The sequence below is a fragment of the Grammomys surdaster genome, unplaced genomic scaffold (assembly GCF_004785775.1).
Source record: "Grammomys surdaster isolate TR1022 unplaced genomic scaffold, NIH_TR_1.0 123009, whole genome shotgun sequence".
Classification (NCBI taxonomy): domain Eukaryota; kingdom Metazoa; phylum Chordata; class Mammalia; order Rodentia; family Muridae; genus Grammomys; species Grammomys surdaster.
Genome location: NW_021618369.1, coordinates 171,209 through 186,332, shown reverse-complemented (window position 1 = coordinate 186,332; position 15,124 = coordinate 171,209). Strand labels below are relative to the sequence as shown.

At 41.6% G+C, this 15,124-nt stretch overlaps 2 non-coding genes across 2 annotated transcripts; both read left to right on the top strand.

The window, feature by feature from the left end:
• The first annotated feature begins 353 nt into the window (after positions 1-353).
• LOC114636211 lies at positions 354-486 on the top strand. The gene has a single exon (XR_003713588.1). It is a non-coding gene; the product is annotated as a small nucleolar RNA SNORA17 (small nucleolar RNA).
• Positions 487-5,807: 5,321 nt separating this feature from the next.
• LOC114636216 lies at positions 5,808-5,938 on the top strand. The gene has a single exon (XR_003713592.1). It is a non-coding gene; the product is annotated as a small nucleolar RNA SNORA17 (small nucleolar RNA).
• The last annotated feature ends 9,186 nt before the right edge of the window (positions 5,939-15,124 follow it).

Sequence of the window (15,124 nt, the reverse complement as noted above, 5' to 3'; positions counted from 1 at the left end):
GAAGATGGTGCTGAAACATCTGGAACTAAAGTTAGAAACAGCTTTCAGTTATCTTTCAAGAATCAAACCCAGACACACTTCAAGCAAGCAATATTCTTAACCATTGGGAATTCTCTCCAGTACCAAAAATGACATTTAAGTGTATATCACCTCCAACTTGCAAATAAACTCAATGTATTGCAAGTAATATTCCTGAAAGAGCTTTAAAAGTTGTTAACATCAGTCTAGAATTTATTTGGAAATTCAAAAACACCATAATAAAGAAAGTATGTAATCTAGAAAAGTGGTATTATAGATTTTGATTTTATTTTTCTCTGTATATAAAATTAGAATAATTAAGATTATTATGTACTCCTGAGTCCTAGAGGCATTGCAGGTGTTGCTTCTCTGTCACATGTGGGTCAATAGGTGGCAGAGAACAGACAGGCTATGTCTCTGGTCAGTGGTTTGACCTAAGAATATCTGAATAATTAGTAGCTTGACATTCTCTTAAAACCGCAAACTTGAGAACACAACCAGATTGGAGCCAGGCAGGCCAAGACAATCTCCAAGGATGGGGATCCAGAAATTAGAAGAACCCCAGGTAGGTTCGAGGTTGGTCCCTGTGCAGGAGTGAACGACAAGCCTGGCATAGGGCAACTCTGGCATCTGAGCAAGAATTAAGCTGAAGATGACTACCAGACTTTCACCATGGTGCTGGGACAGAGCTAAACTGAGATAAAAACCAGTCTAGCCCTGGCCAGGCCTACAGAACAGTCCATGCCTGAGATAATCATGCCTGGAACTAGAATGTATGAGAAGGGCATAGCACTCTTGAGACCACTCCTGAGACAACCCCAGACACTCAGAGACCATAGGCACTGTTGAGGGAAGCAAGAGAGTCGTAAAGAAATGAAGGAAAATTGAAGCAGAAAGATGTGGGTACAAAGAAAAGAGGTAGAACTAAAGACTGAAGGGTTATGAGGAACATCCAGATGTGAGTAGCTTGTGATACCACCTGGGACCATCGATGAGTCCTAGACTGGCCAGCCATCAGGAGGCATTTCTGGTTCTCTGTCCCTGAAGCAACAGGGTCTGTTCCCACCATAGACCTTTCAGTCATACCTGGTCTCTGCTTCTGCCCTGAGGGTTGTGAAAAAGTGTCCCCACCTCTCACCTGGGCATTCTGGAAGAGCTGGCTGTAGGGACATGAGAGAGTAGGAAGCCTGACACTGCCCCTAGCCAACTCCAGTACTTAGGAAAGCCTGGGCCCACGTATTGCAGGAGTTGTGGGTAAGATTTCCCAGGTATACAAGAAAGCACATAAATTTTTGTCTTAGCACTAGTCTCCTTTACAACACATGAATGAGAGAGAAGTACCCACCTCACCTATTATCACCTGTGGCAGGCAGGAGATATGGTGCTTGGCTTATAAAGCAGGAGAGCTTGTCCTTTCACTCTTCATGTGCAAGGTGAAGGAGAGCAGGCCCCTACATGTTGCCTGTGCAGCACAGTAGAGCTGTCCCTGTTGGCAGAAGACAGAAAAGCTGGACCTGAGGCCCTGATAGTGGAATGTGTATACCACCACTTTTCTGCTATGTAGTACTATGGTCTAGGAAGAGAAGCCCAGTCTACCCTGTGCCACCTACAAGAGACAGAAAATCTTGTACTGAAGCCATCAGAGGGGGAGATGTGGCTCTGTCCCTTACCTGCTGCACCATTCCAGAGAGCAGACCTTTCACCTCATCTGGACAGCATATTTGAGCTGACATTGGATATGAGGTTTGCAAGTGAGCTAGCCCTGAGCCTGTGAGTGTGGGAGAGCTGTTCCTGACAATTGTGTGTTGTGCAATGGGAGCATTTAGAAAGACAGTGCATCCCCTTATTTTTATACTTGCCACTGGCAGTGGACAGGATAGTTGGCCTCAGTGGAGTCATGAGATCAGAAGAGCTGGCTCTGACACTCAGCTGCCACATCGCATGAGAAAAAAGGCTGTGCATCTCACCTAGAACTTGCTCTGTATGTACTGGATGCAAGTGAGCCATCCCCAAAGGCAAGGCAGTGGTACACTCAAAGAAGAGAGACCTTCCTACCTTCCTTCATCACACATTGTTTTGTTGTAGTGTGCATGAGTCCTGTTGGGCTGATTTGTATGGCCTGCCTCTGTCTCACCACATGGCTAGAGCCTCTCCTGGAAACAGAAGCGAGGTAATTTGATTGTGTTCACTCCATGCTGGCACTGCGTTAACAACAGGCTGTGCTAAGCTGCAAAACTCCACTCTGAGTGAGAGAGCACAGTCTGAGGAAGAAAACTATCATATTAAATACATATCTTGGATAGGCAGCAACAGTTTGTCTGTAAAAGGAAACTGGTTGTTAATTAAGAATTGAATAATGGTGATCAGCATAGTTGATTTGATGGGTGGATGTAGATTCCCAACCCAAGAGTTCTGGCTCCCTGAGAGACTTCAGACTATACTCCCCCACCCTGAGTGGAGTCCTGTTGCTCCATGTCTGCTTGGCACAAGTATGGGGTGAACATAGCCAAACTCCCACACCTCTGTCTCCATGAGAGGCCCTAGACACATGGAGAGACAGAGGTGGGACCCACAATTCAACCCAATAACAAACCCATGCACACACTACAACCCAAGACCTCACCATTTATGGGAAGAAGGAGAGCTAGTCCTGGGGTCATGAGAGTGGTAGAACAGGTCAGGTCCATCTCCAGATGCATCCCTAGGAAGAGTTGGCCCTGCACCTTACCTAGACAGCAAGATAGAGCTGGCACTGGTTGTGGAAGTTCCTAGTGAGCCTACAAAAGGTCAAGTCCTATAAATGAAAAACTACAGGATCTTTAGGTTACAGGCCAACAATAGGCTATCTAATATAAGTCGCAATGATGTTCCAGTTCTGATAGAGAAGCAGAAGCCTGAGTCCTCTTGTATCAGGCCAACAAGTTTTTTCAATGCACATTTGAAAGCAAAGAAGTACACAAATGTATGCACTGTGGGATACACTGTGATTCACTATAGTTTCCTTGAGAAAATAGTTTTCTGTGGTCAGAGATGGGATAGTATGCAAGGGTGGAGGGTTGCAGATATGGAGAGAGAGAGAGAGAGAGAGAAAGAGAGAGAGAGAGAGAGAGAGAGAGAGAGAGAGAGAGAGAGAGAGATTATGTAGTTGGAGTGCATGATGTGAAATACAAAAAAATCTTTTTTTAATTAAAATTTAGACAATAAAAGATAAAAGGGAAGAGAGAGGGGGAGAGAGATAATGAAACAGAGAGAGAGAGAGAGAGAGAGAGAGAGAGAGAGAGAGAGAGAGATAACTCTAGATACACAGATTGGTGGATAGATACATAGAATATCATAAAGAAACAGGAAATAGAGCTTGAGAAATGGCTCAGTGGTTAGGAGCACTGACTGCACTTCCTAAAGTCCTGAGTTGAATTCCCAGCAACCGCATTGTGTCTCACAACCATCTGTAATGGGATCTGATGTTCTCTTCTGGTGTGTGTAAAGAGAGCTACAGTGTGCTCATAGACTTTAAATAAATAATAAAAATTTTTAAAAGGAACAAAATAGATCTTATTCACATACAATTTCTAAAAATACAAGGAAATAGAATATGGATCTCCGTTGTTGTGCTGGTGTTTTGTTTGTATTGAAAACTATGCTCCTGGATATCAATTCTTTAATAAGACAACTTCTGGAAGCTTCTTTTAAAAAAAACATTTATTCACTATGATTTTATATAGGGAAATCTGGATTCTAATTTATGCAGTGGGATTAAAAGTAATATGAATGGGATTTGATGTAGTTTGATTATTGTAAACAGAACTGTGAACATAAAAGCCAGAAGAATCCTATGAGAAGTGCTGCAGACAGCTGGGAGCATCAGTAAGCACTGCTGGAATTTCAAGAGACATTACTGTATGGTACTCAGGCAGTCATCCCTTTCTCTGACACATGTGTTATAGCATTTCTGAGAAAATCAAAAATTCAGAATCCTTTCTACTGTCAATTTCTCTAGGTAATATTTCTCTGCCCCTTAAATATTGACATTAACAAACTATTTTTTCATTTATACAATTTGTGCTTGGGAAGTCTACAGAAGCTTCTGTTTTTATGAGTCACAGTTTAGGCTATAATACCTCAAAGTGAAAGACTGTTCTGTCTGTTAAGACAGACACAATACTGGAACTCTGTATTGATGGAGATGAAGAATAAAAAAAAAAGATAGGATGAAGAAAGTATTATTTAGATTCTTCTTCCAAAACAAATGACTCTCCATGATCTTAGCTAAAAATGCTGTGACATCTGAGAATCAATTTCAGTGGGTAACTCATAAGAAGGAGCAGCCAGGGCAGCCCAGCCTCTCACTTCTGCTTCCATGGGGGTTTATGCTATGAGTTGTATCACTGTGAGAGGAAAATTAACATAGTGTAGATAGTAATAGTTTCCAAAACCTTCAGACTCCAGATTGCTGATGGTGAAAAAATAATCTGCCCCAGACCTACTGCCACTGTACCTTGATGGGACCCCTTCTTCCAAGTTGGTTGCACTATAAATAAGGCCTTTAGTAGATTTCCCTGGTTTTTTCTGCAACCAGATTAAATAACTGTTAATGTCCTGACTTGCTTGGCAAATAGTAACTCTGTCTCCCAGAGATGCATACAGGGAGGATGGAGACTTGGTCATCTGAATGTCACATCTGGTACCTAAAAGTAGAGACATAATGCATATCCATATAGGTAAACATGATAAAATATCACATCACCTAAATGCCAGGCAACACTGTATAACAGTGAAATTTCCATTTTAGTTCATTTTGTCGGATAACCAGAGCAAAAAGAACCCAAGAATCTGAGCAGAAGCCCTCATGTCCATGCTGAATCCTGACTGCAAAGACAATGGCATAAGGTGTGACTGGTATATAAAGAAGTCCCCAAGGCTGTGAAATGAGGGCATGCAAAACATTTGGAACCAGTTAGAGCTGAGTACATGTGCAAGCCTTACTCATCTCAGCACATAGCCCAAGCTCAGTGCTCCTAAATGCCCGAGGTCAGACCACATAAATCTCTCCAAAGAATGCATTTCTTTGCAATGATTTATAACTATAGAAACATCTCTAATGTATGTAAGCTCTATTTTAAATAATATACATAGAAGAATATCCTGATGAATGGAATTATACAACAGAAAAGAAATTATTAAATGTGTAACTCACTCAAATAATTCTGATTGGTTAAGAAAAACAGGATGTGTTTCCCTTGTGAAATAGGCATTGCTAAAAATTTAAAAAATAATTTGTCAATGATGCCCTGACCTCTGTGTCATTCATGACCTGATCCTCCTGCTGATACTATTTCTCAGTATCTCGCCTGTCTGTCTGCCTGTCTGCCTGTCTACCTGTATGCCTGTCTGACTGTATGCCTGTCTGTCTGTATGCCTCTCTGTCTGTACATATGTATGTACATCTGTGCCCAGGATAGTCAGAATAGAAGAACTCATCAGATTCCTTAGAAAAGTAGTTATAAATGGTTGTAAACCACCAGATGCCTGCTAAGAACTGAACGAGGTTCCTCTATGAGATCAGCCAGTCCTCCTTTCTGTGGAGCCATCTCTCTGTTCCTTTTTAATCACTTCATCTATGGTTTCACCTATTCTGTTCCTTTTAAAAAAAATTAACTGCCCTTGGTTACTCATGGTATCACACATCAGAAAGCTCTAAATACATAACTTTCCTTAGAAATCCCCTTAATCTCCTCTTGTCCTAGTTTCTCTGTCTATGAAATTGTGAATAATTAAGACTCTTGTCCATTACTGCCTTATAGAAGCATTGCAGGTGTTGTTGCTTTGTCACATGAGTGTCAGTATGTGGCAGAAAAGGGAGACACTACATCTGTTCAGTATTTTGATCTGTGAACATTTGACTGATCAGTAGCCTATCATTTTCTGAAATAAAGATAGCCTGAGAAGACAAGACTAGTACTAGGCAGTCTCAGACTGTCTCCCAGGATGGGGAACTGGGCAATCGAAGAAACTCACATAAGTTCATGGGCCCTGGACAGGAATGACAGACATCCATTGCAAGGATCCACTCAGGAAGGAAGGGCAAGTAGTAAGCCCAAAATGCACACCAGTCTGGCATCATGGGGCCCAGACAGCTAGCTAGCACTAACTGACCACTACTCAAGGACCAGCCAGGCCCAAAGGACAGATCATGCCCGCAGTGACCCCTGCCTGGAGACATAGTGCACAAGCAGGGCATGGCACACTTGAGACCTCTTTTGCAATGATTTCCCAAAACTCAAGAGCCTACAAGATCTTCTAAGACAAGCAAGTAAGTGATGGATAAATGGGAGAAAAGAAGAAATAGAAGAATGTGGTCACAAAGAAGAGAGGCAGAACTGGAAACTAGAGGGTTATGAGAAACAGCTTGCTGTGAGTAGTTGTTGATGACAACAAGACCATGGTAAAGTGGTGGCATATGCTGCCACCAGGGGGCCATGACTGGGTCCACAGTATCAGCAGATGTCTGTCACCACCAAAGTCCAGCAAACATCCATGTTTGGGACCTGAGGACATGTTGGTGTCTGAGGATTGGGACAAACTGGCTCAGCTCATCATCTGGGCATGGTAGGAGAGATGGCTCTGAAGGCATGAAATTAAGAGAGTTGCTGCTTGCCCTAGCCACCTGCAGTTGTCACAGGAGCCTGGGCCCACACATTGAAGGAGCCGTGGGTGTGCTGGCCTAGAGGATACATGCAGCATGAGAGAACTTCTGCTAGCACTCGTCACCATGCATGGGACATGCACCTCTATCTTCACCTCTATCTACCTATGGCAGTCAAGAGACTGGACTTTGAGTCATAAGAGCAGGAGAGCTGGCCCTGACCCTCTTCAGCTGCATCATTCAGGAGAGAGGGTCTGTCGTGTAGGTTCGCAGACGGTTTCGTAGGGCACGGGCGGCAGCGTGGGCGGCAGGCAGTGGCTCAGTTAGAGCGGGCAGGGCACTGGAGCGCAGGCTCGAGACTGTCCTAGAAACCGTGGCTGCAGCAGCGCAAGGCTCTGGTAAGAGCAAGTCAGAGCGCAGCTGTGAGCTGGAGCACAGCATGCTTTTCAGTCGTGCAGGGCAGGGACGGTGTAGCCTCTCAAATCATGGCTACAGCAGCCTCGGATGGCTGGGCCCGAGAGGAGGGGGGCAGACTGGAGGGTCTGCCTCTGTCCCAGCCTCCAAAGGCAGGCAAGTGTTACAGCTCTTTCGGTTCCCTCTTTCTGAGGACAACCAGGAAGTGCCCGCAGAAGGAAAAGTGTTACACCACTGCCCACAGGGAGGAGAGAAGTGTTGCCGTCCTTTGAAATGCACAGGATAGCCAGCGACTGGTGAGGAATCGTGAAAAGCACTCCGACAGCAGGAAAGGTCTCACACTACACAACGCCTTTACTTTTGAGCTCCGGAGGATATATACAGTTTTGGGGGGAGAGCAGGTAGCTTCTATTGGTTTGGTTTGAGAGCTTAGGAATGCTTTATTTGCATGGAGGTGTTACTCCTATGTGATCAAGGCCATGGACCTCTCCGTGGGAGGGGCTGTGGGGAGCAAAAACTAACAGAGCCATATGGCTTTGGGAAAGTTCGAAGTGGCCTCCCAACCTACTGGCCTTCTTCAGACCAAGGTTCTAGAGGCTTCAGATCGTTCTACCAAGCTCTCTTGCTTTTTCTCATAGCCCACTGCCCCACAAGGGTCCTGCATCTTGGCTGGGCAGCACATTACAGCTGACCCTGATGGCAGAGCACAGATAAGGTGAACTTAAGGGCCATATTGTGGGAAAGCTGGCCCTGCCACTTCTCTCCCACAAGGTTACATGGGCAAATGAAAGATGCCCCCCAATCTCTTCCCACATAGACCAGACATCAAGCCCCATGGTCATTAGAGGAAGAGAGGTTGTTCTACCCCTCAAATTCTTCTGCACCCAAATTTTGTGTGGGCATCACAGTAGAGCTGACCCAGAATATGAGGTTTACAAGTGAGCCAGCCCTTAGTATGTTAGTATGGGAGAGCTCACCCTGTCTCTTTTGCTGTGTAGTGGACTTGGTTGGCAGACAGGACATGTGTCCCTAGGGTCATGAGAGTCAGAGAAATGGCCTTGTCCATCAACAGCTGCATCACTGAGCAGAACAGATCCTGTACTTGAACTAGGCACAAGGTTTAGCTGGCTCTGTTTATAGTGGTTGCTAGTGAGCTGATGAACTCATGGCCATGGAAGTTGGAGAGCTAGAGGGCTGATCAGCTCAGAAACCTCTCAGGCCTCATCCAGGGTTTTGAATTGACCCACTACAACATAACTAATGCAGTGACTAGGCCTATTGAGTACATGAAGGATCCAGTCCTACAAATCTAAAACTACAGGATCTCCATGACACAGTACAACAAAAAAATATTCAGTAGGAGCCCCAGTGATGTTTTTGTGTTAATAAAGTAGCACAAGCCAGAGGCCTTATATCAGGCCAATGTGTCGATCCAATAAAAATTTGTAAACAAAGAATTGTAGAGAAAAGTGTCTGCACTCTGATACACTATGACACACTACAGCTTCCATGTCAAGATTTTTTCTCTGTTGGGGGCTTAGTTTAAACTGGGTGGAGTGTCAATATGAACAGAGGGGGAGATGACTGTAATTGGTATATAAGATGTGAAATCCACAAAAAAATTGTTAAAAATAAATAACTGAAACTGAGCTTAACAAAGAAAAAAGACTGAGTATATTGGAGATGAACAGACAGTTGTGTAGATGAATGGGATACTATGAGGAAACAGGAAATAGATCTTTCCTATACATGATTTCTGAAAACATAAGGGAAAAGAGTATAGATGTCTGTTGTGTTGGTGTTTTGTTTCTAAAACTATTCTCTAGGATATCAATTTTGCATTGATAACACTTCTGGAAACATTTGTAACAGCTCTATATTCTCTATGTTTTCATCTACTCAAGCTCCACTGCCACTGAACCTTGATCGGATCCCATCTTCCAAATTGGCTGCACTACATATCAGGCTCTTTGGAGCTTTCCCTTGTTTCTGCTTGAACAAGATTGAATCAAAATTAATGCCATGACTTGCCCTGCAAGTGATGGTGACTCTGTCTCCCAGAGATAAAGACAGGTGTCATCTGTTCATCACAACTGGCACCTAGAGGTGAAAATGTTATAGATATCCACATAGTTAAGCATGATAAGAAGGAACATGCCTGAAATTCCAGTCAACACTAAGCACAGTGTAGCAGTAAAAGTCTCATTTTAGTTAGGTTTTACCTGGAAACAACAGCAACAAGGAGCCCAAGGAACTGACCAGAGGCCCTCATGTACATGCTGAGTCCTGATTACAGTGACAATGACACAGAATATAACTTGTATATAAAGAAGTCCCCAAGGTAGTGCAATGAGGGCTTAAAAGTCATTGGGAACAAGTTAAGGCTGGACACAGCTACTCATCTGAGACTTTAACAAAATCCTAGTGACTCCAGATGCCCAAGTTCAGACCACACATAGGCCTTCAGAGAATGCATTTCCATTCAGTGATTTAAAATTTTAGATGACATTACTATTATATATGAGCTCTATTTTGAATGATATATTTCAAAGATACACTTTAGTAATATAGTCAAATATCCTGTTGTCAAGAAGTATACAGCGAAGAAACTATTATATCTTTAACTCATTCTAATAATTCTGATTGATTAAAAAATAATATGTGTTCTGCTTGCAAAGTGTTTGTTAGAGTAGCCATTTTGGTAAATTAAAATGATAATTTATTGGTATCATTTTACTGATGTAAAAATTATGTTTTACAGCATTATCATTCGTAACTTTAGTTCAAAAAGAGAAAAAACACAGTAAGTGCACATATAACACCCTGATCCGAAAAACCTGTGTCACTTGAAATTCTCACTCCATATGAAGATGAAGTGTCTTTTATAATGATGGACTAAATGAGTATACTGTGGTTAAGTTTGGAATCCTCCATAGTTTGCCTTTTTCTATCAGTTGCTACTGTTCCCTACAATTTCTCAGCAGAAAGATTTCACTAGTGATGAAACGTAAAAACTATAGCAGAAAACACTGTTCTCGGTACAGGGCTTTGCTGTATTGATACTTTTACCTATCATTATTGAGCAGTAACTGACAAAATGATCCTGACTCGGGCAACAGTCTTACTATTGTCAAGTGGGTCCAAGTATCTAAACAAGTGATGATCCAGAAATGATTGTACATTCTTATAACACAAATATTTGAGTACAAAAGATCACATATCTCTGTCTTTATCCTGACTATCCACCCTTATTCATCATCAGGAGAAACATAATCTATTCAGTCTTTAGTATTTTTGTCCTGGAGTCATACAATGCTTTATGTCTTTTAAAACCTAAATATGAAATGCCAAACAGTGTTACAGCATGAGCCTGAACCTGTTAATTTTCCAGGACTTTTGGCATGTGTAATGGGTGAGAAGAAACACCTAGTAAAAAGCAGTTTCTTCAATATAAAGAGCATGTTCACCATCAGAAGTACAAAACACAGCTTTCTGGTAGATTAATAGTAATGCTGCCATCTCAGTCTTTTCCCTGATCTCTGTTTCTGCTAATATCTACCAGCTGTATCTGAGTCTCTCTTTGATGTTTGAGGCTTGATAAACATTTCTGCATTCTGACATGCTAACCCCAGGGTCTGAGGAAGATTCCCTCAATACCCTGAGTATATAATAGCAGGAGGATGACAGATCCTATCAATGTAGAAGAACAAATGAATTATTAGTCTGGGATCTGAATTTCTACCACATGTCCTATGATGATATATACCAATATCAATGGCTTTCTTATTTTTCTTCAGCCTTCAAAATGATCCATATTAAGGAGCTAATAGTTGCAGATTGTTAGAACTCATACAACTTTCCCATAAATATACTAGTCTAAGATTTAGAACTTTGTTTTTAATTAATTTTTTATTCACTTTATATCCAACTCACTGTCCCTCCCTGTCCTCCAATGAACCTTCTCCCATACAGCCTCCTTTTCTCCTTAGAGCAGGTTCCCTCCTCCTTGTGTATCCCCCCTAAACTGACACTTCAATTCCATGTGAGGCTAGGTGCTTTCTCTTCCACTGAGGCCAGTGAGGCAGCCCAGCTAGTAGCACATATCCCATGCATTGGCAGCAGCTTTTAAGATAGCCCCATTCCAGTTACTTGGGTCACATATGGAGGTCAAGCATCTAGTCTGCTACATATAAGTGTGGAGTTGTAGGTCTAGCCCATATATGTTCTTTGGTTGGTGGTTCAGACTCTGAGAGGCCCAAGAGTCCAGATTAGTTGACTGTTGATCTTTCTGTGGAGTTCCTATCCCCTTCGGGCCTGAAATCCTTCCTCCTATTCTTCCATAAGAATGTCCATCCGCACTTTGGTTATGGGTGTCCATATCCCTCTGAATCAGCTACTTGGTGAAACATCTCAGAGGACAACATGTTCCTGTCTGGAAAAATAACTGAGTATCATTAATAGTGTTAGGGATTGATGCTTGGCAATAGGAGGTGTCTCAATTTGAGCTGGTTATTGCTTGGCAATTCTCTCAGTCTCTGCTTCTTTCCCAGTGCCTGCACTACTTTTAGACAGGATAAATTTAAGGTTAAAAGTATTTGTGGGTGGGTTGGTATCTCTATAGCTCCACTGGGGTTCCTGTCTGGCTACAGGAGATGGCTTCTTCAGAGCCTAAGTGAACTAAGGTCAACCCCATTGATCCTTGGGTACTTCCCTAAGACCAGATCTCTGTATCATCCTAAACATGCCTGAAACCTCCTCACCACAGTCAGTTGCAGATTTCCATTCATCTTCATGGCCATCTAGCCATTTCTTCTGTTATTCCTCACATCTTATCCTGAAAACCACATGTTCCTCTCCCTTGCCTCTCCAACCCAGATCCCTCCCTTGGTCTGGCTCTTGAGGTAGAGCTGTTTCACTTTTTCTGAAAAAAACACAAAATTGGTTTTCAAAGTGGTTGAACAAGTTTTCACTCCCACCAGCAATGAAAGAGTGCTGCCCTTTCTCCACAATATGTGCTAACTCCAGAATTCTATTTTTAATCATAGTGGTTCTGATGGGTGTAAGATGGAATCTCAACAGGACTTGCTTTTTGACAAAAATGTCAAACTGAAGCAATGGAAAAAAGAAAGTACTGTCATCAAATGGTGATGGTTTAACTGGATGTTAGCATATAGAAAAATGTAAATTTATACATATCTGTTACCATGTATAAAACTCAAATCCAAGGGGATGAAAGACCTCAAAATAAAATTGGATACACTAAATCTAACAGAACAGAAAGTGGGCAATAATGGGTATAGAAGATAACTTCCTGAAAAGAACACAAATGGCTCAAGCTATAAGATTATCAACTGATAAATGGGACCCTTTGAAACTGAAAGGCTTCTGTAAGGCAAATATATTTTATTTAGGAAAAACCAACAGCTAACAGAATGGGAAAAGATCTTCACCAACCCTGCATCTGACAGTGGGATAATATCCAAGATATATAAAGAACATGAGAAGTTAGACACCAACATACCAAATAAATCAGTTTTAAAAATGTGATACAGAGCTAGACAGAATTCTCAACAGAGTAATCACTAATGTCTGAGAAGTACTTTTTGAGAAGTTCAATGTCCTTAGTCATATGAGAACTGTAAATGAAAATGTCTCTGAGATTTCACCTTACACCCATCAGAGTGAGTAAGATAAAATACTCAAGTGAGATTGGAACCACTCTGGAAATCAATCTGGAGGTACCTCAGAAAATTGGAAATATATCTACTTAAAGACATAGTAAAACCACTCTTGGAAATATAACCAAAAGATGCCCCACAATCTCACAGTGACAAGTGTTCCATTATGTTTATAGCAGCCTTATTTGTGATAACTAGAAACTTGAAACAAACCAAATGTCCCACAATGAAAGAATATATACAGAAAATTTGGTACATTAAAAAAATGGAATACAAATCAGCTATTAAGAATGAGTGTGTCATGAGTTTTGCAGGTAAATGGGTGGAACTAGAAAATATCATCCTGAGTGAGGTCATTCAGAATCAAAAGGACATACATGGTATATACTCACTAATAAGGTGACTATTAGTCATAGAAGTACAGTATACTCAGGAAACAATTCACAGAATTCAAGAAGGATAACAAGCCATTGAGCCCAAGTGAAGATGCCTCAATCCTACTTGAGATGGAGAAGAAAGCAATCATAGAGGTTGAGCAGAGGGAAGGAGAAGGCTGGGTGGAAGAGGGTATGGGGAGAGGAAAAGGAGAACTTGAACAGGTATTGGGAGGAATACGAGTGAAGATCTGAGGGCCAGCAGAAAGAATGGAAACAGATAACCTTGGTAGATAAGAAGTAGGAGGACCCCCTAGTATGTACTAGAGACCTGGGAGGTGAGAGAATCTCAAGTCTCAAAGGGAGATGCCTTTGATTAAATTTCCTACAGTGGGGAGAGGAAACTTGTGGAGTTCATCTCCAGTAGAAAAACAGCATCAAGTAGAGAGACAAGGTTGCCATCCAACAGTCAAAAACTCTGATCCTGAATTGTTCCTGTCTAAAAGAATTTCACAGACAAAAATGTAGAAGAGACTGAGGAAAAGGGGGTTCAGTGACCAGCTCAAAATGGGAACGAACACAAGGAAAGGCTCAATACCTGACACTAGTACTGATGCTATGGTGTTCTTACAGTCAGGAGCCTAGCATGGTTGCCTGCTGAGAGGCCCAACAAGCAGTGGAAAAAGTCAGATGCAGATACTTACACCCAAACAATGAACAGAAATTGGGAACTTCTGGGATTGAATTAGGGAAACGGTGGAAGAAGCTGAGGAGGAGGGTGACCCCATAGTAAGATCAGCAGTCTCAACTAACCTGGAGTATTGATATCTCTCAGATAATGAGGTAGCATACATGAGCTGGTCTCATGCCCCTCACACATACAGCAAAGTACTTCCTGGTCTGGTGTCAATGAGAGAAGATGCACCTCACCCTTGAGAGATTTGGGGCTCCAGAAGGTGGGGAGGTCTCTTGGGATGGAGATAAAAGTGTGGGGACATTCTCTTCGAGGTGGAGGATAAGAAATGGAATGAGAAACAGAGGGTAGACTAGGAGGGAAATAAAGACTGGACTGTGAAAAAGGATGAAACTATACTACTAAAAAAAACAAATATAAGAAAGTAAGTAATAGGGGTAGATTATTGAATCTACTCTTAAAACAAGAAACATTATAGCCATAATCCGACATTGGTAGAGCTCTTTATATTTTGGTACAGAATTGGGGTTATATTGTGTTATGTTGGTAGAGAATTTTGAATTTGATAAAAATTGAAGGTTTTCATTGGTAAAAATCTTTGTATATTGATACAAATTTTAAGACTAATTTTGTACATATATATATATATTTCTTAATACTATATATTTCTTAATACTATATATATTTCTTAATTATATATATATATATATCCTACATATTGTGCCTATCCAACTCATTTAATAATAAAAGTTTTAGTACCAGTCCTCTTAATAGCTGCTAGTGGTAGTTACTCTCAAAGTGTATTCAGTTACAGTTAGTGTAATTCTTAATTTGTAATCAATATCATCAAATCTTGCAAGTTTCCAAGTGGCCTAAGTTTTGACCTCTGGTGTCCCATGTACATGGATATAGATCTTCTCAGTCTGACATGCAATCTGTTTTCCTATGAAAGGCAGTTTTGAGACAGTATCTCAAAATCTATGGCCTTAGCAGGTTTCTGTGCTGTTTCTCAATCTGTAAGGGATCTATATTCAACTGTGTCTTTTGGGTGGGCATGGGATTCCTTGTGGAATGATGCTTTGGTGAAAGAAAGCAGAATATAGACTAGGTGCTGTCTATAAAGAAGTAGAAGAGTGAGAACTATGCAGCAGGTACCTACAGCACTAGCAACAAAGACTTTTGAGGTTTATACAGGGACTGACATAGGCCTCACTTGTATACTACTACAGCTACAGAACCTATATTTCCATGCCGCTTTTTCTCATATAGACAATCAGGTAGTAGGCACAGAGTACATCATATT